Consider the following 22,088-nt stretch of genomic DNA (forward strand, 5'->3'; position numbering starts at 1 on the left):
GCCGTCCCTGACTGCATAAATCACTTCAGTGGATACACCATGGCTATGCTTGCATAGGGGTGCACACCCAGATCTCCCTATTCCTAGCCTATGAGTACCAACCACCAGCTCAAATTTTAAAGGTAGTTTTATTTTGGCTCCTGTATCAGGTAGAGAAGTGTGAAATTGGGCAATTTCTCATTCAAGTGCATGCCAAATTCAAAATCCTCCCCCGTTCTTATTAGCCAATCTGGATGCCACTGTGAAAAGTGGGATATTCCTAATTTTCAAGTTGGTCTGCACGAAACAGTAGAAATTAGACTACTTCCAGTGTCAAGTATAGAGGGCGTTCGGAACCTTAGACAAGCTTTTTCCCTCCCATGTCTCTATTATACGTACAGCGCTCTCCGAGAGTGCTGCTCCAATCTCAACTGGGCTGTGCCTAGAGATTCCCAGTCACCTTGATCTTTATTTGGCGAGGGAGGGTGAACTGGTAAGAGAGGATGCAAAACTCCACACTGCCTCCTGAAAGCGATCATTTTACTGCCCACGCCGTTGGAATGTTTGCCCGCAAAGGCAAGGAGCTTTACGAGAGTTATAAAAAGTTCCTTGGCTCTGCAACATGTTATCATTGCGGTGTAAAGTAAATTGCCAATCTTCCTGTCAGATTTTGGGACAGCCAGGATTCTCATGAGCAGGGAGGGAGTACTAAGTTGCTTGGGAAGGGAGGTTACAGAGTATATATAATACTCAGAGCGGTTTAGCCATCAATCCTTCCTCTTACCAAGTTAGGGGACTGGAGGGGGATATTTCAGGGTTTCCAGAACTAATCTGGGAGTGCCGGGGGTGAAGCCTAAGGGCTTCTGCATGAAAAGTAGGTCTTCTGCATGTCAGGACAATGGTGGCGAGTGAGCTTGTTCATTAACAGACCTTCCCACATGTCTCTCAGTCTTCAGAATATAGACTTCATATTGAATACACAGGCTAGGCTGTTTTCAGATAAACAATGCCATATTGCTATGCCATCCTGTTGATGTCTGGGACAAACTGTCTCCTCCTTCCAAAATATGAGCCAGCTTTCAGATACAATTTCTTGTAACAAATGTCAGACTTACAAAGCCACCGCAGTACGAAACACCATCAAACAAATGGGACTGAGGTGGCATCTTTGACGGGGACAATTCATCTATATACTGGGGGGGGGTGTTGGTTGCCATCACTTTCCATTAAGTCGGAAAGATCTGGCGGCTGTCAGCGATTCTGTGACACGTTCTTCCTTTAACTTTCACAAATGTTTTAGCTTTGGGATTGAGATTAAAGCTTAAGGTGCCATCAAAGGGTTTGAGAAGAGAATAGAAGAGATAAGCAAGAAGCCAATCATACAAAAGAAATACTAGGAATAAAATGAAATGAATATTCAGAGGTCAAGAGGAATGTTTGTTTATCTACCCTGTCACTCAAAAACATAACATTCTCTTCTATAGTGCCCTCTGTCAGAAGCACTGAAATGGAAGAAAGTGAAATAGAGTTGGAAGGGATACTAAGGATCATCTAGTCCAGCCTCTCCAATGCAGGCATCCACCTCCTCTCCTGGGAGTCTGTTCCGCTGTTGTACAGCTCTCACTGTCGGAAACTCCCATCCATCTTGGACTCCCTTCTCTTTCAGCATTTCTGACCATAGGACTTCACCCAGTAGTTCCTAAAGCTTTTTGGAATCAGCCTTCTTAATGTCCAGGTTGCATAGCTGACTACACTCACTTGTGTATAAAGAAACCCAGAAGGTCATGACAACTTTCTCCCAAGGTTCCCTGTCCTTTCACTTCATTGACCAGTTCCTTCCTGTTGATGAGGACTAGGTCCATGAGAGATGACCCTCTTGTTGCTTCTTCCACCTTCTGGGAAATGAAATTGTCAGCAAGGCAATTGAGGAATTTGTTGGACCTTACATTCTTGGCAGAGTTTGAGTTCCAACAGATATCAGGGTAGCTGAAGTCTCCCATGATTACTATATCTCTCCTGTCCTTGGAAGCATCAATCCATAATGAACCACACACTGTTTCAGCTTCCATTCTGGGCAAGTTAAAATACTTATGGGGAAAGCTTACAACCTTTTAGGTATCTTTAGTTCAGAGAAAAGGCAAAAAAAAAGGAATAAATGATAGAGGTGTATAAAACTAAACATCAGGAAGAACTTACTGATAGTAAGAGCTGTTCATCAGGAATGGTCTCTCTCGGGAGGTTGTAGACTCTCCTTCCTTGGAGGTTGGATGGCCATCTGCCATGGGTGCTTTAGATGCATTGCAGGTGGTTGGACTTGATTACCCTTCAGGTACCTTCCAACTCTACAATCCTGTGATTCTATGAAAACTATGCATGTTGCAGATAGTGGATAGATTAAAGCTTTTCTCCCTCTGTAATTGCACTAGAATTCAGGGACCTCAAAAGAAGCTGAATGTTGGAAGATTCTGGATAGACAGAAGAAAGCACTTCCTCACACAGTGCAGAGTTAACCCATAAAATATGCTCACACAATATATTATGAAGGTCGCCAACTTGGATGGCTATCAGACCCCTGGGCTCTCACTTGTGGGGTGCCTCAGGGTTCCATCCTCTCCCCCATGTTTTTTTAATATCTATATGAAGCCGCTAGGAGATTTGGGCTGGGTGTTCATTAGTATGCAGATGATACCCAGCTCTACCTCTCTTTTAAATCAGAACCAGTGAAGGCAGTGAGGGTCCTGTGTGAGTGCCTGGAGGTGGTTGGAGAATGGATGGCAGCTAACAGATTGAGGTTGAATCCTGACAAGACAGAAGTACTATTTTGGGGGGACAGGGGGCGGGCGGATGTGGGGGACTCCCTGGTCCTGCAGGGGTCAACTGTGCACCTGAAGGAGCAGGTGTGCAGCCTGGGAGTAATTTTGGACTCACAGCTGTCCATGGAGGCGCAGGTTAATTCTGTGTCCAGGGCGGCTGTCTACCAGCTCCATCTGATATGAAGGCTGAAACCCTGCCTGCCCGCAGACTGTCTCACCAGAGTGGTGCGTGCTCTCGTTATCTTCATCTTGGACTACTGCAACGTGCTCTATGTGGGGCTACCTTTGAAGGTGACTTGGAAACTGCAATTAATCCAGAATGCGGCAGCTAGACTGGTGACTGGGAGTGGCCACTGAGACCATATAATACTGGTCTTAAAAGACCTACATTGGTTCCCAGTATGTTTCTGAGCACAATTCAAGGGTGTTGCTGCTGACCTTTAAAGCCCTAAACAGCCTTGGCCCAGTATACCTGAAGGAGCATCTTCACCCTCATCGTTCAGCCCAGGCACTGAGGTCCAGCTCCGAGGGCCTTCTGGCAGTTCCCTCACTGTGAGAAGCGAAGTTACAGGGAACAAGGCAGAGGGCCTTCTCAGTAGTGGTGCCCACCCTGTGGAACGCCCTCCCGTCAGATGTCAAGGAAATAAACAACTATCTGACTTTTAGAAGATATCTGAAGGCAGCCCTGTATCGGGAAGTTTTTAATGTTTGAAGTTTTATTCTGTTTTTAATGTTCTGTTGAAAGCTGCTTAGAGTGGCCTGACCCAGCAGAACTCCTCTTGTGTTTTTAACTACAGTGGTACCTCTAGTTATGAACTTAATTTGTTCCAGAGGTCCGTTCTTAACCTGAAACTGTTCTTAACTAGAGGCACGCTTTCACTAATAGGGCCTCTTGCTGCTGCTGTGATGCCAGCACACGATTTCCATTCTCATCCTGGGGCACAGGTTAGCGGAGTTTGTAACCTGAAGCGTTTGTAACCTGAGGCGTTTGTAACTCGAGGTACCACTGTAATGCTTTGCAGCAAAATGCCTCCTTCGTGCAAATGCAAGCAAGAATTCTTGGAGCCAATTCAAATATGCCCTAACCTTCCGTGGGCTATGTAGTACCATGACCACCAACATTTTGTAGATAAGATAAGGACACTGAAAACCACTGCACAAGTCCAACCAAGTATTGCCGAATGTCAAAAGTTGATTTCTTATGAAGTACTAGCAGCCAGATATTGAGCGTTGCTCATGAATTCTAAGAAATTCGGGGCAGTTTTGAAATCAGTGATTAAAATCAGTGCAGTTTTGAAAGGTTCAGTCCTCCATCTTGATTCAAAATGGCACCCACACATACACAAACAGGGCAAAAACCTCCTCCTTGAGCTCAGGAACCATCATACAAAATTCGGTTGCCGTCTTAATTCCGATGAAACCAAATCCAAAAGTCCCATGTTTGCTCACAAAGAAAAGGCTGGTCATGGTCCAATGTCAAAACACAGTGAAGGGCAAATGCCACCTAGGTCACAAGGCAAACTAGTACAATGATTTTATTCCAGTTCACTCTGCCAGGGACTGGAGGCTTTTAACCATGAACCTTCAGAGCCCCACCCAGAGCACAGACGCAGCCCATCTGGGATGCCTGAGGCATTTGGTGTACACTCATGAGGAGTAGCTTCCTTGTGAATATCCCCTTACTCCTGAGGAGTCCTATTTCTTCAGATGGGCAGTTAGGAAGCACCACTCCTACAGACTCCGTGGTGGTCCAGTCTCAGATTCTGTACAGGAACCCACTGTGTTTGAAAGAGGAAGTTGCAATGCCATGACCCCTAAAGACCCAGGACCCATTTTGTCTCACTGCCTATTGGTACACCATTTTCTGCAATGTTTAGTTTTGTTCAGGGCCATCTTTAGCAGATGCAGTGCCGGGGTGCAAATATCCCCTAGCGCCCCCAAATTACCACGGATAGTGGGTAGCGATGAAGCTGTGCACTGCCAGCCATGGGGGGCTGCGCAACTCTCCCCCATGCCGCTGTGTGAGAGCAATCCCCATGGAGGCTTGGGAAGGAAGCTGCACGTCTGCCAGCCATATGTTTGACGGGGCACAGCTGGCGGGCGTGCAGGGAAAGGGGAGGCCGTCGGCAAAGCCGCACAGCTCCCCCACTCGCTGGGGCGCCCCTGAGAGGCCGGCACCCTGGCGCAACGAACCACTAAGTCGTATGGGAAAGACGGCTCTGGTTTTGTGGAACACCACACTCTGAAGAGGATTCCTCTAGCAAGGGCAAGGCAATTGCAATATCTTAAGAGGTGTCTGAATAAGTGTAGTTTGTCAAAGTTTAGCCTGCCATCTTGATTCGAAACGGTGCCCGGCAGTATTCAAACACAGAACAAACTCTGCTCCTCAACCTCAGGAATCACCATGCCAAATTTGGTCATGGAATAGAAAGCAGAGGAATAGAAAGCAGATGGACAGACAAACAACTTTCCAAAATATATAGTAGATTTGTTTCCTCCAGAACTTTCCATCAATTTAAAAGCTAGGGTGGGTTGGGGGTTGGGGGCCGGTTAAAGCTATGCTAGAGAAACACAACTGCCCCGCAATATGTTATCAACAGCTCAAAAACAGCTCAAGACCTGTAGTGTGCAACATGGCAGGATACACACTGCTGCTCACTGTGCAGTGCTGCATTGTTCATTTGGGGTTCGTGCAGATGCATTGACATTAGAGATTATACATCTATTCCACATGCCAAAATCTAGGAATAGAGGTGAAATCTGAAGTCTTGCAACCCATGCTAAAAAATTTAACAAGACATTCCCCAAAGGATAGAACAGAGGGACAAAGTAGATTTACTGAGGACAGGAACCAGAAAATAGACTTGTCCTTGGTTAACAAGGACGTTTAGGCCTTATGCAATTGTGGAGGGGTGGACATGGTTTTGAACACTTGCCCATTTCAATATTGTTAAGAATTCTACCACACCTGTCAGCTCACATTGGCCTGATGAAAACACATATCTTCTCCATGCCAAGTTGCCCCTTCCTCCCAAGCCTTTGATGGCAATTCATCTGAACTTGCTTATTTTCTTAACTACCGTTTTGTATATTTTGGATGCTATTTTGAGCTGGCTTTAACTGTGTGTTTTTGTGTGGTAAGTTGTAAGCCGCCTGGAAGGCCAATTTTGGTAGAAATGGAAGTGATGGAAATTTTCAACAAGAACAACAAAACTCCTCTAATATTTTTTCACCCTTCTCAAAGTATTTGGAATACTCCAGCAATGTAGGAAGGGTGTTTCAAATATTTACTTGAGTTGGCTTGCATTTGGTAGAGGGGAAACAAAGAGATGTAAAATGAGCTCATTGCGCACAAGTGTGTTAGTTTAAGCTCGAGGCTACAAATTGCTTGCAAGAAGTGATTAGGAGTCACTCTGTGTACCTAGGAGTTTGTTAATAACATCCTCAAAAGAGCTTTGCTGGATCAGACCAAATTCCTATCTGTTTTGGCATTCTGCGTGCCCCAGTGGCCCGTCAGACGCCTTTGGGAAACACACAAGCAGAGAGCAAAGAGTGTTTTGTTTCCAGCATCTGGCAATCAAAGCTATGCTATCTCTGAACACAGGAACTTGGTTTTAGCTATCGTGGCTCTTCTTCTGCCCAAAGGGAATAATGAACTCCACTGAACTTTAAAAGGGCCAATGTGGGTGGGAGGCTGTGCCCCTCCAAATGTTGTTGGACTTCCATTGGTCTCAAGTAACACGGACATTAGTCAGGGATGATGGGAGTTGTAGTCCAACATCTGGGGTGCCACAGATTCCCTATCCCTGTATCAGGACACTGGTGAACTTGTGCAATCATTCTGGCTATCTGAAAATGCATGATCTGTGCTACACCTTGGCCAGCTCAGACACGCACTAAGGATCATGGATAGGTGAAAGTTTCTTGAACCCCAGGAACACGGCCCTTCAACACTTAGAACACAACAATAGCCCTGCTGGACGAGACCAAGGGCCCATCTAGACCAACATTTTGTTCCCACCAGGCACCCCAAAGGGAAGCCCACAACTACAATAAAATTTCCCCATGCAATTATGAAAAGTCCTTTGTATCCTCTCAACTGCTTTCCTATAGTAGTTAGAAGACATGATGTCATCAGTCCCATGGATATGTCATGGAGGAGATGGTAGTATCCTGAGGAGGAATGAGGGGAGCTCAGGGAGAACCCTGGGGAGGGATAGGGAAAGAGAAATCAGGACCCTGAGAAGTGTCCAAGCCCAGGGAGGGGGGCAGGAGTCTAGGCAATGGATAGACTCATCCATGGGAAGGATCAAGTGAATTAGCAGAGGAGGGTTCTGCCGCTGTGACACCAGATATCCCTTATCAAATACCTCCAGCTGTGGAGTCCCCTGTCCACCCCCAGCACCTCCTCCTGGCAATGACTTAGCCAACTGGAGAGGTGACTAATGTATTTTTTTATTTGTTTCGCCTATTCTTTTATTGTTTTTTGCTTTTTCTTTGTAAACCACTTGGTAGTCTTTTCTGATTAAAAGTAGTATATTAATACTTGAAATAAAACAAAGAATAAAAAGTTCATGATACTGGGGTTACGTTTAGCAATCTCACATTTTGAGGTGGACTCCAGCTTCCTTATACAGTGGTACCTCGGGTTACAGACGCTTCAGGTCACAGAGGCTTCAGGTTACAGACTCTGCTAACCCAGAAATAGTACCTCGAGTTAAGAACTTTGCTTCAGGATGAGAACAGAAATCGGCAGCAGTGGCGCGGCAGCAGCAGGAGGCCCCATTAGCTAAAGTGGTAGCTCAGGTTAAGAGCAGTTTCAGGTTAAGAACGGACCTCCAGAATGAATTAAGTTCTTAACCAGAGGTGCCACTGTACACTGAAATTGGCAAGTAAACCAATGGATACATCACTCATGAGTTGCAAAAGCACTCCCCTTCATCTTGCAAATTGAAAAGAAGCATGTTTCCTTTTCACCCGCTTGGGGCTTTTCTTTTTTTTCAACCTCTTATTTTTAGATGGATAATGTGTATCCAAATCTGGTTTAGGTCATTTGCTTTTAAGTTCATTCACATGACTGGCGGACATGTTCCTGACAATGGTTGGCATTAATTAACTTTCAAGGAGTCCTTGCACATGTATTTAAAGATCTCTTACACGTTGTCAAGTATCTAAAAAATATTTTCCTTTTTGTCTCATCTATCTCTGCAAATTTTGCAGACTCTTGGGGTGCTAATTAACCTCTGGAGATGTGGTGATAATAATAGATTATTCTCTGAAATGGCTTCTGAATCTATATGCCAGTGAATAGATATTTTCTTCTCTTAAGTGGCATAACTAATGCTTTACCAGAAAGTATACAAACCTACCTGACTGTGAAAGGTGGTCTCTTACCTTCAGAGACAGAGCCTTCTAGGAGAAAGCACCCCAGTGTTAGGATGCACTCCCATCTATTTGCCTGGAATCAAATCTATCTGCCCATAAATAGGCAAAGGCCTATTTAGCAGGCTTTCACTAACTGATCTTTTTTCTATTCCTCTGGTTACTGTGGTGCTACTGTATTGTATAAAAATTTTATGAGTGTTTCTGCTTGATGTTAGCACTGACAGTCTTATTTTATACAGGCACATACTTAATGATGCCCAGTGTTGTTGTTTTTCTAGAGCTGGGTTTTGTTTTTGTTTTTTTAGAGCAGCTAAAAAAGCCAATGCAATTCTGGGCTGCATCAATAGGAGTATAGCATCTAGATCAAGGGAAGTAATAGTGCCACTGTATTCTGCTCTGGTCAGACCTCACCTGGAGTCCTGTGTCCAGTTCAAGAAGGACACTGACAAACTGGAACGTGTCCAGAGGAGGGCAACCAAAATGGTCAAAGGCCTGGAAACGATGCCTTATGAGGAATGGCTAAGGGAGCTGGGCGTGTTTAGCCTGGAGAAGAGGAGGTTAAGGGGTGATATGATAGCCATGTTCAAATATATAAAAGGATGTCATATAGAGGAGGGAGAAAGGTTGTTTTCTGCTGCTCCAGAGAAGCGGACACGGAGCAATGGATCCAAACTGCAGGAAAGAAGATTCCACCTAAACATTAGGAAGAACTTCCTGACAGTAAGAGCTGTTCGACAGTGGAATTTGCTGCCAAGGAGTGTGGTGGAGTCTCCTTCTTTGGAGGTCTTTAAGCAGAGGCTTGACAACCATATGTCAGGAGTGCTCTGATGGTGTTTCCTGCTTGGCAGGGGGTTGGACTCGATGGCCCTTGTGGTCTCTTCCAAATCTATGATTCTATGATTCTATGATTGTTTCAATACATCTGGAAGTTTGCCATGCTAATGAAAAATCTAGTTCTCAAGCAGCAATGACGCTGAAGCTTGAAGTCACCAGTCTCAGAATACAATTTCCTCCTGAAATTTGCCTAATTCTTGGCTATACACTAAATCAAGTGCCATTCTTCTCTGGTTCTTCTCTGGCTCAGAATGTAAACTGAGGTTCTGAACAGGCACAGGCTGGCAAGGACCCCTGGAAAATGGGCTCAGCAAAAACATTGGGCACCCTGGGAACTACATTCCCAGGGCTCCTTAAGCTTGGGAGACTGCCAGGAGCAATGGGGTGTTCAGGTCCCATTGCACTTTTCTGAACATTATCAGGAGCACAATAGCCTAATGTTGGGGTTGAGTTTGGGTGGGGAGATGACCAGTTTTCTGACACCCGCCAGTAGTATCAAGCAGAGTTGAGATTCTTATTGAACGTCTACCAATTTAACTTTCCCATCCAGACATACAACCTGACCTTGGAGAAAGGACACATGACTTCATGTCTCTCATCTTGCAATCACATTATGATGCCTGGCCCAAGTGGGAATGACCTTTCCCTTTTTTTTGCACACACATGTTAGCCATTAAACAATGGGATGTTGGAGAAACTGGAGTCCATTGCAATCCACTGCCAAAGGGGGGAGGTGCGTGAAGCTCTACACACTATGAGTCACCGAATGGCGCATTTTTGGCTAGTGTTTCCCTGATCGGAACCCGACTCCTGGCCCAGATGGTGTTGCATTCATAAATCAGGGAGGTCTTCAGTCTTTTTTCTTTTTTAAGGAAAGGAGAATCCCTCACTAGCAGCTGCACTTTTCCTTCTGGGAAAATGTCTTCCTCGTCATAAATTTCACTGAGTATCTAATGAACTTGGGTGTGGACTGGATTAACCTTAACTGGATTGCTGTGTGCTTGTAGTGTTCTTACCAGGAAATGCTGGTGTGAATTTCCTTAAAACTGCTTATAATGCTTGAAACATATTTTAAAAAATTTATTATTTAGGGAAGTTTTTTAATGACTGATTTTAAATCTCCCGTTGGAAGCCACCCAGAGTTGCAGGGGAAACCCAGGGTATAAGTAATAAATTATTATATTATAACATTAAATGCAAGGATCTGGGCATGACAGCAGGTTTTGTTATACAGCATGGGAAAATAGCTGCCTTACATTGAGTCAGGCCATCTAGATTAATATTGTCTACAATGACTGGCAGTGATTTCTCCAGGGTTTCAAACTGGGGCCATTCCCAACTGTACCCAGAACTGCCAGTAATTGAACTTCGGCAAAGGAGATGACCTATAGCAGTGGTGGCAAACCTATGGCATGCACGCCAGAGTGGGCATTCAGAGCTCTCTCTGCACCCCAACAGACAAAGTTGTCAATTGCTTCCCCCCATCGCAGTGCATGCAGGAAATGCTCCCTAGAGCTCGCTGTGTCCGTAGTGGCATTGGGGGGAGTTGCACGCCGGCCAACCAGCTGGCGGTGTGCTGTTGGTGAGTGGGCAGACGTGAGAGATTTTCAGCGTTGCTTAGTGTGGTTAATGATTTTCTGTATCCCCCCCAAAAAAAAGCTGCAGAACGCTGTGCAATCCTGCCCCCCTAAAAAAAGCTCAACAACTTTGGGCAATTGTCCCCAAAAAAGTTCGACAACTCTGGGCCATCTCCCCCATTCTCTTAAATTTGAAAACATAGGGGCATAAATTGCCGTGTTATCACTTAGTGATAAATAAGTTGGTTTTGGGTTGCAGTTTGGGTACTCGGTCTCTAAAAGGTTCATCACCACTGACCTATAGTACTGACCTACAGCTCTTTCTCCAATGGGTGAGCTACTGGATGTATTCATCTGATCCCTCTCCAATCTGTTGTCTTTCAGGTGCCGTTGAACCACAGTTCCCACCATTCTTGATCATTGACCATGCTGGCAGTGGCTGAAAGGAGCTGTAGCACAAAACATTTGGAAGGCACCAGACTGGGGAAGGCTGGTTTAGCCTGAGTGCCACCACCAAGCTCTGTCCAAGAGATGAAGGAACTGCAGGGGGGATATTTCAGAGTTTCCAGTCCTACCTTGGGATGCTGGGGATGAAACCTGGGGGCAGTTGCATGAAAAGGAGATGCTCTACCCCAAGGAACAGTCCTTTAGGTTGTCTACGACAGCCCTATCCTCCATGAATTTGTCTGGTGGCCATCTCTACATCTTGTGGGAGTGAACTTCGCAAAATGCACTTTCTTTTGTCTGCCCTGAATCTTCCAACATTCAGCGAGGAAGTATTCCTCACCTTTAGTGGGGAAGACTATGGCCAGGTGAGTTGTGCACCTGCAGTGTCCAGGAGTTGCTGGGCAACTTCAAGGCCCCTGCTCTCCCTTCCTGTCCTTAAAAAAAAATCTTTAAACTAGACTTGTTGGATGAAACAGTCCTTCAAACAGAGGATGCATTTGAATGTGAAACTACCTTCTATGAACAGAGAACTGTCCTCTGTAAAGCAGGACACATGGCCCACCCTGGCATCATGTCCTGTTCTGGCACAGAAACTTTACAAGAATTGAAGAGGCTTGTAAATAAGGCCTGGATTTATTATTTTTAACCTCCCACATTGCCTCCAGTAGACTCCCCACTGTGACTGCAACCATCCCGGCTAATCAGTTGGCACAGACGGTGCAATTAGGACATTCCATCATGCTCTTCTGACTCTGAAAATGACCATCTCCCACATAATTTGTTATCCTTCCAATAAATCCAGCCAAAATGCCCAGAACATACTGTGCTGGGGGAAAAGAACTGATTGCACCTGATTTTTTTTTGGGGGGGGGAGCGCTAGCAGAGCCTTCATTAAATGCCACTGGCACCCAATTTGTTTTCTTTCACTCTTGCCCTACATGTATAGATCCAGCATTACGGAATGAGACTAGCAGGCATCTGAGGAGGTCCATGCTCCAGTAGTGGAGGAGGGCACTGCCTGACACACACACCCAAAGCCACCTGGCCATGTCACAGCTCTTCCTGAGAATCAGAGAATTGTAGGTGAGGGTCACCTGGTCCAACATCTAGTCCCAGCAATGAAGGAATCTCAACTAAAGCATCCATGACAGATGACCAACCAACCTCTATTATAAACCTCCAAGGATTTGTCCATGGACAATTATGGGAAATGAATAACAATATATAAAATGGGGGTGGGGAATAATGTGATAAAATTATATGTGATATAAAAAACCAGAAGAAGGAAGGAGCGAAGTCAGCTCTGAAGAGCAAGTATAAATGTAAAATGTAATACAATATGTGTATGTGGAGTATCTAATTGAAAAACTAATAAAGATTATTTGGAAAAAAATATATAAACCTCCAAGGAAGGTCATGGGGGACTTTGTCAAAAAGCCTTACTGAAATCAAGATACACTATGCCCACAGCATTCCCCTGATCCACCAAGCTTGTAATTCTAACAAAAAAAAAAGAAAGAAAGAAAGAAAGAAAGAAAGAAAGAAAGAAAGGAGATTTGCCTGCCATGGCAAACAAACATCTTGTGACAAGCACTATCTTGGACTCAGGCCCACATCGTAGTTGGCAAGTATATAAAGGATAAAATCTATAAGGTGGAAATTGAATGGCGCCAAGATGCCAAAAGTACAGCAAGTTATAACAAGAGTTTAAATGTTTCTTAAACCGGTGTGCCATTAGGGGAGGGGGCAGTGATTCCTAAGCACACACACCCATTTCACAAATGCAGAGATTTTCAAATCAAGCATTATTTTCTGTGCATGCCATTCAAGAGAAAGGGCAGTGCTTGGGGAAAGGTAGCAAGGAGGCCAACCAGCCACAGCTTCGCTTCGCCCAGAGCTTGTTACTACCTAGTCTTGCTTCTGGGAAGTTCTGGGCACTTTGTTTCAAGTAAAGCGTGTTCTCCCTAAAACGAGAGCACGGGTTGCGGTGTGGGCCACCAGGCCAGCCCTGTGTTGCTAGGCAGGTAAATGGCTATTGCCTGGTGCAACGATTGGCTGACCGGGTTGCTGGGGCAAATTGCATGTAGCAAATTGGTGGGTGGGACCATAGTCTTTAAATATTGGGGCACTCTGCCTTTTGCTTTCTCTTTTGCAGAGTGCATCGGATCAGTGTTCCGGTTGACCTTGCTTTGCCTGTCATGGGGTCGTCTGCCTTGGTGCAGGGGCCTAGTAGGAATTTTGCCATTTGGCTGATTGGCTGGTGCCACTTGGTTTTTGCCTACTACTTAGCAATTTGTCACAACTTGTAAGGTTGCGGTTAGGCATTGGTTATAAAAAACTGGTGGTGGAGGGGTCAGGATAGGCTGTGCCTGCCCCTCCAATGGTGCTGGAAGGGAATTCCGTTAAAGGAATCCTGGGGCTTGCCATGATTTCGTCCAATCCCTGAAATGGGACCAGGGCCGGCAAGCCTTGGGGAGCTGGTTGGGTGAGCGGTGAGGGACTGACGCTCAGCTCAACTGATCCCCAACATTGTCTTTCCCTTCAACTGGCTTCCGATGGAGTTCAGAATGTCAGTTCTGTCCCAGGCGGGGGGACAGATAGTCATAACCAATGTCTAAGCAACCACTCACAGATTTTGTATTTTAATAAAGTTGTGGCCAAAATAGTGCCCAAAAACCTAAAACTAAAATTACATGTGATGTGTGAATTATTTTGAGGGGGGGCTTGGGGACCCACACACGCAAATGATCTTGCTTAGTATAGTTGAAATTAAAGATAAAAAGATAGATAAATTTAAAGACTGAGCTAGAAAGCATTTGTTTGCTTGTTATATTTATCAGTCGGCTACAGGCATTACTGACATTTCCTCAACCAAATCCCTCTAGTTCCTTTAACAAGGACTGTTTCTGGAGGGGTCCCCAGTTCATTCTGTTAGCTAAGCTACAAAAATCCCAGGAATCATTTCCAGCACTTGGATTCATCTTAAGGGCCGGTACTTGGAAAGCGACAAAGAAATGTCACAGAGATGAGGGCATATTTGCAGTGTTAAATGAACTGCAGTTCGTAAGCTGGAAAACACTCAAGCTCCTTCAAAAGGAGTTTTCAGACGTTATTATTTTGCACAGTGATACTATGCATATATAAGCAAAGTGGAAATCCAATTATATCTGGGTCAGTGGAATGTGCATATACAGTAGAATGCAAACCTATTATGGGATGGCGTGGAGTGAAGGAATCCGTCCTCTTCTTCCAGGCAGACACTCTCTAACTGTATCCTCACAGGGCCTCCTGATGCAGCCAGTTATTATGGGCTTGCATTTTCTGCACTTAGGATGCTGATAAATGTCATCCCAAGTTCATTTTCCTTCTTTTTTAACCATTTAGGAGGGGTGGGGGAGAAGTTGCACCTGAAAACTGGGGAAGTTAGAAGTTTGGTGCTTACCCAAAGATACCGTTCCTGGCAATCTTGAGGTTATTCGTGGGGAGGGTATGTGGCTGTTTTAACATGTTTTTAATTGGGTGTATATGGTTTTAGATTTTTAAAATTTGTTTTCAATATCCTTTCGATCGTGTTTTTAAATTGCATTGTTTTATCATTTGAGTGTTTGTGAACCTGCGCTTCTTTGGAGGGGAGGGTGGAGTGGAAATGTAGCAAGGAGGAGGAGGAGGAGGAGGAGGAGGCGGAGGAGGAGGAGGAGGAGGAGGAGGAGGAGGAGAATCCAACTAGCAAATTCTGTCAGCACAGAAAGATGGCTATGTTTTGTTTCTCATCTGTTTTCAGAAAGGGCAAATTAGGCAAGTCCCCCTTTAAATGCAAACGGAATCCAGTGTCTCCCCCATCCCTGCCCATGGCAGAACTTAAAAGGAAGGTTATAGGGGTGTTCATGTAACAGTCCTCCTATCTGGCACACAGGTAGAAATCCAAGGAACAGTTAGGAGTCACTGCTGATAAGGAGACATATTCAGATTCCAATTTGTAGTGGGCTTAGGGGAAGAGCACAAGATTTAATACAGTGGTACCTCGGGTTAAGTACCGTATTTTTCACCCTATAGGACACACTTTTTCCCCTCCAAAAATGAAGGGGAAATGTGTGTGCGTCCCATGGGGCGAATGCAGGCTTTCGCTGAAGCCTGGAGAGCGAGAGGGGTCGGTGCGCACCGACCCCTCTCGCTCTCCAGGCTTCGGGCAGCTCTCCGCAAGCCGTGGGAGCCCGGCGCGAAGTCGCACCGTTCTCCCAAGGCTTCCGGAGAGCTGCCTGCATCCCGAAGCCCGGGGCGCGCTGAGTAGTGCGCCCCGGGCTTCGGGCAGATATCCGCAAACCTGGGGAGACCGGCGCGACTTCCTGCCGGGCTCCCTAGGCTTGCGGATAGCAGCCTGTTCTGGGGGCTGGGGTCGGGGGAAGCTCGGGCTTCCCCCGCCCCAGCCCCGCACCTGGGGGGGGGGAAATTCTTTATTTCCACCCCCCAAAACTAGGTGTGCCCTATGGGCCGGTGCGCCCTATGGGGCGAAAAATACGGTACTTAATTTGTTCCGGAGGTCTGTTCTTAACCTGAAACTGTTCTTAACCTGAAGCACCACTTTAGCTAATGGGGCCTCCTGCTGCCGCCGCTCCACCGGAGCACGATTTCTGTTCTAATCCTGAAGCAAAGTTCTTAACCCAAGGTACTATTTCTAGGTTAGCGGAGTCTGTAACCTGAAGCGTATGTAACCTGAAGCGTATGTAACCCGAGGTACCACTGTACCAGTAATCTTTAGACCACCCAGTTGGCACTATTGCAGCAATCCATCACAATTCTGCAGCCTTCCATTGGGAATGGATAATATTCGCTGATGAGTGCCTAAAACTCAGGAGGACAAAACTTGATTTAAACAGCAAGATACTGTGGTAGGTTAGGAAACACTGAGGAGAAATTTGATTGTGTTGTGCCTGATGATCCTCTCTCGCCCTTCAGGTGACAAACACCAAATCACAGGAGAGGAGAGTAAACAATATATCGCATGACTCTTGAAAATAAGCTATCTACGGGATTCACTTTGAAGTTTATAAAGCCGGCAATACTGCTCCAACTTCCCAGTTGGTATTGATTGGCCTGGTTGATGTTGACACATGGTGCCTCCTGCAAGCAGAACTCAGGAAAGGGAAGCAGGTCCTAAGTTTGTTTTCCATGTGATATACAACTCTAATCTGGAAGACTTTTGGTGGGAAGGGAATTTATGGGCCCAGTCCTTGCCAGGTCTCCAAACTGGCAGATGCAATCTCCACCCTGCTGAAAAACAGCTCTGTCAAAGAAAGTGCCAATTTCAGTAACCAATGTCAAAGAAGCATCCAGGCCCACAAACCACCCTTTGATGTGGCGTATAGATATATATAGAACCACTTGTCAAAAAAAAAAAAAAACAACCCACACACAAAACTACAAAAGTTTCTTATAGTAAGACTCAGACCTTAACTTTTTTATGTGGAAACCTCACCAAAATGTAACGTCTCACTCTCATTTTTCATTGGGCGAATCTGTCTTCTTGATGTGACAAAACAACAGAGGAGTGTCAGTTGCAAAGGCAGCTATGAATGTTGTTGTTTTTTTAACTGTGTATGAGAGAGAATTTTAAGCAGGGTGGAGCTTTTCTCACTCCTGTGTGATGAGCAGTATCAGACAAAAAATACCCCCCTTCTGCACAACTATTAGAAGTACCAGCCCTATTTCTGGGCAAAGTAACCCCAAATGGTTAGTTGCGCTTCAATACCCCCCCCCAAGCCATCCCCAGGAGAATAAAGACACAAGGACACAAAATTTAGGTTAATGTTATTGGGCAAAATTTAGGCCACAACTTTTATTGGTTACAGAATGTGAGCGGTATTGGCTTAGGCATTGGCATCAACAGACAATATCTGACTCCTGCCCGCCTTGCAGGAAGTCTGGAAGGGTAAACCACCAGCAGGGGGAGCCCTGCCAATGCAGATTGACTCGAGCCCCCCTGGGTTGCCGCTGGGGTCATGGCATGGCCCTAGCCCCTGCCCGGGCTTTGGACAAGATCCACATCCCCAGATTCATTTAATAGAATACCCTCCCCCCCCCCCCACATTCCAGTGCCTAACCACCAAACCTTACAAAGTTGTGGCGATTGCTACGAGGTAGGCTTTTGAATTATGGTGCTGGAGGAGACTCTTGAGAGTCCCATGGACTGCAAGAAGATCAAACCTATCCATTCTGAAGGAAATCAGCCCTGAGTGCTCATTGGAAGGACAGATCCTGAAGCTGAGGCTCCAATACTTTGGCCACCTCATGAGAAGAGAAGACTCCCTGGAAAAGACCCTGATGTTGGGAAAGATGGAGGGCACAAGGAGAAGGGGACGACAGGGCCGAGATGGTTGGACAGTGTTCTTGAAGCTACCAGCATGAGTTTGACCAAACTGCGGGAGGCAGTGGAAGACAGGAGTGCCTGGCATGCTCTGGTCCATGGGGTCACGAAGAGTCGGACATAACTAAACTACTAAACAACAACAAAGCGAAAATCTAGTGGCTGGTGACACCTTGCCAAGTGGGAAAAGTCCTGCCAGGCCCCTCAACACCAACCAACCGAAATCCATAGCAAGGCCAGCGACCCTACCTAAAAGAAGGCTGGAGGGCGGGAGATCTGCGGTGTGAGGATGAAAGATGAGTCGTGCTGTGGTTTAAATTGGCCCCGGCCATGCCCCCCAGCGCCCTGATTGGTCGCCTGGCAAATGGCATGGCCGAGTCACCCTCATTTTGACGTGGGATGCTATCCTGCACCATGCTGAGGCGGGGGTGGGGCCTGGCGACCTGAGCACAACCCGGTCCCACTCAGAAGCAGAACTGATTTATTTCATTCATTGCCATTGCATTTTTACTGCCAGAGAGATGGAATCCAATGCAACAGCTGAACTAGTGGTTGCTTGTGCTATAGAGAATTCATATTGCTCAACAGTTGGTTCTTTTGTGCAACGATCTTTTGCAATGTACAAAATATATTTCACCAATATATTCATTTCTATACGCATAATGCTCCAATATATGTGTGTGCACATTACTTGGTTGGAGAAATGCATTGCAAAATTCAGAAACATGTGAATTTCACAAGATAGCTATGCTCTGGTTTGCATTTTTTAAAAAAAGAAGTGCAAATTAGGCAGGCTCCCCTTTAAATTCCCTCCACTTTCCACCACACCAGCTTGCCTGTCAAAGTTCAATCTGCCACAATCTTCAGGGCTTATGGTGGGCAGAAAGGTCTCACACACAGATCCATCCAATCGTCGTTTTAAAATGGCAAAAACAACCATGATTGCTTTCTCACAGATTTCAGCAGCGATGCCTTTACGTGGAACATGCAAAGGGTGCCTTTGTGTGGCGAACCTCTCAACCTTACCGCTTCTAACTCTCCATTAAAATTGAACACTATAGTGATATATCACCTCAGCACCGTCATCCTGTGTGAAAAACGTTTTGCTAGCAACACCAAAAAAGAGGCAGGGAGAGAGCTTCTCCATTTCCAAATATTTTCTCCCCTCCCCCACAAAAAAACCCACTCTTCAGAAATGTGGATGAAAGCTATTTTTGAAATAAAAGGAACTTGGAAAGCCCTTGGCTATAAGAAGCTTTAAATATTTAAGAGACTTTGGCATGACAAAACTGTTCCAATATTGCCTCAGTTCCAAGAGCTGTTGACAGTTCAAATATTTATTTTTGTAAGTGTTGCGAATACACCTTCAAGTTAAGTCCATCTCAGTTGCCTCTTTTCTCTCCCCCAGGGGCTGGCAAATTTCCCATACTGCACCAGGAGGCAAAATGCATCATTTCCTTCTGCAGAAGGCCAAGGGGCACTTGTTGTTTATTCAAGGGGGGGGGTGCCTTTTACTACATCAGACTATATGCCTATATTTATTTTATTTCAACAAGTTATGTATACCCCTTGATTGTAGTAAAGCCTCTAAGTAGTTTACAAGAAATATTTAAAAATGTCAATAAAAAGTTAAAAGACAAAACAGTTAAAGATAATTAAAAATAGCAATGGGGAGGGGAGATTAAAACACATCAAGATCTACATGCCTGGGTAAAGGTAAAGGGACCCCTGACCGTTAGGTCCAGTCGCGGACGACTCTGGGATTGCGGCGCTCATCTCGCTTTACTGGCCAAGGGAGCTGGCATACAGCCTCCAGGTCATGTGGCCAGCATGACTAAGCCACTTCTGGAGAACCAGAGCAGCGCACAGAAATGCTGTTTACCTTCCCACCAGAGCAGTACCTATTTATCTACTTGCACTTTGATGTGCTTTCGAACAGCTAGGTTGACAGGAGCAGGGACCAAACAATGGGAGCTCACCCCATCGCGGGGATTCAAACCGCCAACCTTCTGATCAGCAAGCCCTAGGCTTTGTGGTTTAGACCACAGCACCACCTGTTTCCCTCCATGTCTGGGTAGGCTTGCCTAAAGAAAAGAAAACAAATCCCAAAAGAGTACAGCAAAGGACTCTTGTCAATAGGCAGGGAGTTCCATCTGGCCAAGTATTATCCAGTCAGACTTTTAGTGATGCTCCAAAGGCGAGGGGACTTTCCCATCAACTGCTACATGAGATCCTCTTAAGCGGAGATGCCAAGGGTTGAATTGGGGATCTTATATGTGCAAATCACGTGTTCTGCCAGGTGGCAGGTGCAGAAGAGGGAAGACCTGGTGCTTCCTGGACCCTCCCCTCATTTGCTTTGCTATTGTCTGTCTCTCACTACTGTGGCTGCCACCACTGGCCCCCCAACCCCCTGTCTTGCTCTTCTAGCCTTTGAGGAAGGGTTCTTCAAAGCAAGGCATAGTGGCTGTGGTGGCCAGAGGGACGGGCTGTGTCACCGGAGTTTGTCCAAGAAGCATCTGACCCCAGGCATGGGGCCAGGAGCCCCATCATCTCTAGCTAGCAAGACCAGTGGTCAGGGATGATGGGAACTGTAGTCCGAAAACAGCTACAGAGACCAAAGGTTGGGAAACACTGCTCTGGAGAATGGGGAGCTGGATTCCGAGGAGGGACCAAGTGGTTTGGCAGAGAAGTGACATTGGACACTCCTAGTCATACACCTCATTGTGTGGAGTCGTTCTGGTACGTCCTGTCTGTGAGAAGCCTCCTCTTTATGGGGAAGCGACAGAGCAAATCAGATGCTCAGCTGGTGCCCACACTGCTTCCATCTCTATGGACCAGAACGAACAAACCTCACAGACCCAGCCCACTTGAAGGACTGCTTGGTTGCTTGCCCAGTCCCAGGACTCCAACTGTTTGCCATTCTAAGTGAACTAAGTCCACTCCATTGCGTGGCAAGTCCCCCTCCCCCCTTGAGAAATAAATACACAGGACACAGTATTTAAGGTTAATGGGCGAAAACGGCCACAACTTTAATGATTGCAGGAATTGAGCGGTATTGGCTTAGGCATTGGTCCTATCAGCCCGATTGCAGTGGGAGAGTCCTGTTGATGTACATCAACTAGGAGCTCCCCCGGAGTCACCGCTCAGGGGCGTGCCTTAGGCCCTCACCTCCATAGGCTTCGGACAGGGCAACGCCCCCTGGAGTCCATTTACCGGACTACCCTTTGCTTTGGGGGAAGGTGATGACGCTTCCTCCCCCCCTCATCTGCATAACAATACCCCTACCAATGCCTAACTGCCAATGCCAAGAAGTTGTGACGATTTGCTACGAGGTAGGTGAAAAACCAAATGGCAGGTGCCAATTCGCCAAGTGGAAAAAAATCCTACCAGGCTCCTTGACGGCGACCAACCAGAGTCCATAGCAAGGTCAGAGTGTTAAACTAAAGGGCGGGCGGGGTGGGAAACCTGATCAGCTGGAGAGGCAAAGAGAGGGCGGTCCTCGGGCGCGCCGGGCATAAATAGCCCAGGCCACACATCCCTGACCAGCCGATTGGCTAAGCAGGGAGATGACGCGCCCAAGGATTCTCTCATTCTCGTGGGGGCTGTGAGCCAGCCCCCACGTGCATGGGGAGGGCATGGGCCCGCAACCCCACCTCCTCTCCAGTTCGGAAGTGGGTTTCTTCAAAAGGAAGGTGCAGGAGGCATGTCACTTGTTGGATCAACATATTTGTACTTAGCCGTGTATCTATGCCTCTTATGTACCTGCTGCACCTTGTAAGCTCTGCCTTGCCTTTGTCGGAATCGGGGGTCGAAAAGCCCCAGCTGGAACATCTCCCCTCAGCCTTGCCCCTGTGGAGATCCATCAACCTCTGCTCCGACGTTCATCAGCGACTCAAGCTTGCAGGCTTGAGCACATATTACTCAGCAGTGTAAACTGTGCAACAGAAGAGGCTTGAGGCTGTAGATACAATGCTAAGCTATGCATTTATTATACATAAATCAGGACAAAGAAAACATGGCATCTCTCCTTGCCGTCTTCTCGGAGAGAGAGCGAAAACAAAAGCAATACAGAGCGGAAGTTCTACTCAAGCCAGCAATCTGTGCTGAAATGTAAACAGACACGTGACATGTAACAATCCCATGTCTGCAGCAAAGGGTGGAATGAAATTCCCAACAGCCTGTGTACTGATCTGATTTGTGCATTAAAAGCTTTTTGCAGAAACGGCACTGGGAGTTTGAGTTCTTTGCCCAGCAATGAGGGCTAGGACAGAAACAAACAAATAAAAGACACTAGCAAAATCTAAAGTATCCGGTCAAAGACAAAGTTGGCCGCTGTGCCTTTGCAAGATTCTGTTCCCTGCCATTGTTTCGTTCCAGAATATTTCTTAAATCGTCTGTAGTGACTGAGGGCTTATCCAAACTTACCTTTCCCCTTCACTTTCCAAACACAATCTGCACTTTAAAGCTCAGTGTCCAAGCACTCTTTTTCCCCCCTTCCCTCTGGAGCTTTCCCCGTGAAAACCTGCTCTTTAAAGCTGTATTGGAGCAAAAAGCATCTGAGGAGGACCCACATTTCTGTTAGTTGTGCTTCAGCATTAAAGAGAGGAGAGGGCTCTGGGACAAAAAAAACAAGTGCTTGGTTGGAGGTTGTAGCAGGGGAGCGCAGCTATCGTATACCCTTGACCGAAGAAC

The 22,088-nt window shown here is 46.2% G+C and overlaps 1 protein-coding gene and 1 long non-coding RNA gene across 3 annotated transcripts in view; one reads left to right on the forward strand and one right to left on the reverse strand.

The window, feature by feature from the left end:
• The window catches only part of ADGRD1 (adhesion G protein-coupled receptor D1), a 286,097-nt gene that overhangs the window by 190,221 nt on the left and 73,788 nt on the right, over positions 1-22,088 (reverse strand). The gene's annotated exons all lie outside the window — the stretch shown is intronic.
• LOC128403864 (uncharacterized) lies at positions 14,300-16,450 on the forward strand. Its single transcript, XR_008328014.1, has 2 exons — positions 14,300-14,522; positions 15,989-16,450. It is a non-coding gene; the product is annotated as an uncharacterized LOC128403864 (long non-coding RNA).

This window comes from Podarcis raffonei, chromosome 16 (genome assembly GCF_027172205.1).
Source record: "Podarcis raffonei isolate rPodRaf1 chromosome 16, rPodRaf1.pri, whole genome shotgun sequence".
NCBI classification, from domain to species: Eukaryota; Metazoa; Chordata; class Lepidosauria; order Squamata; family Lacertidae; genus Podarcis; species Podarcis raffonei.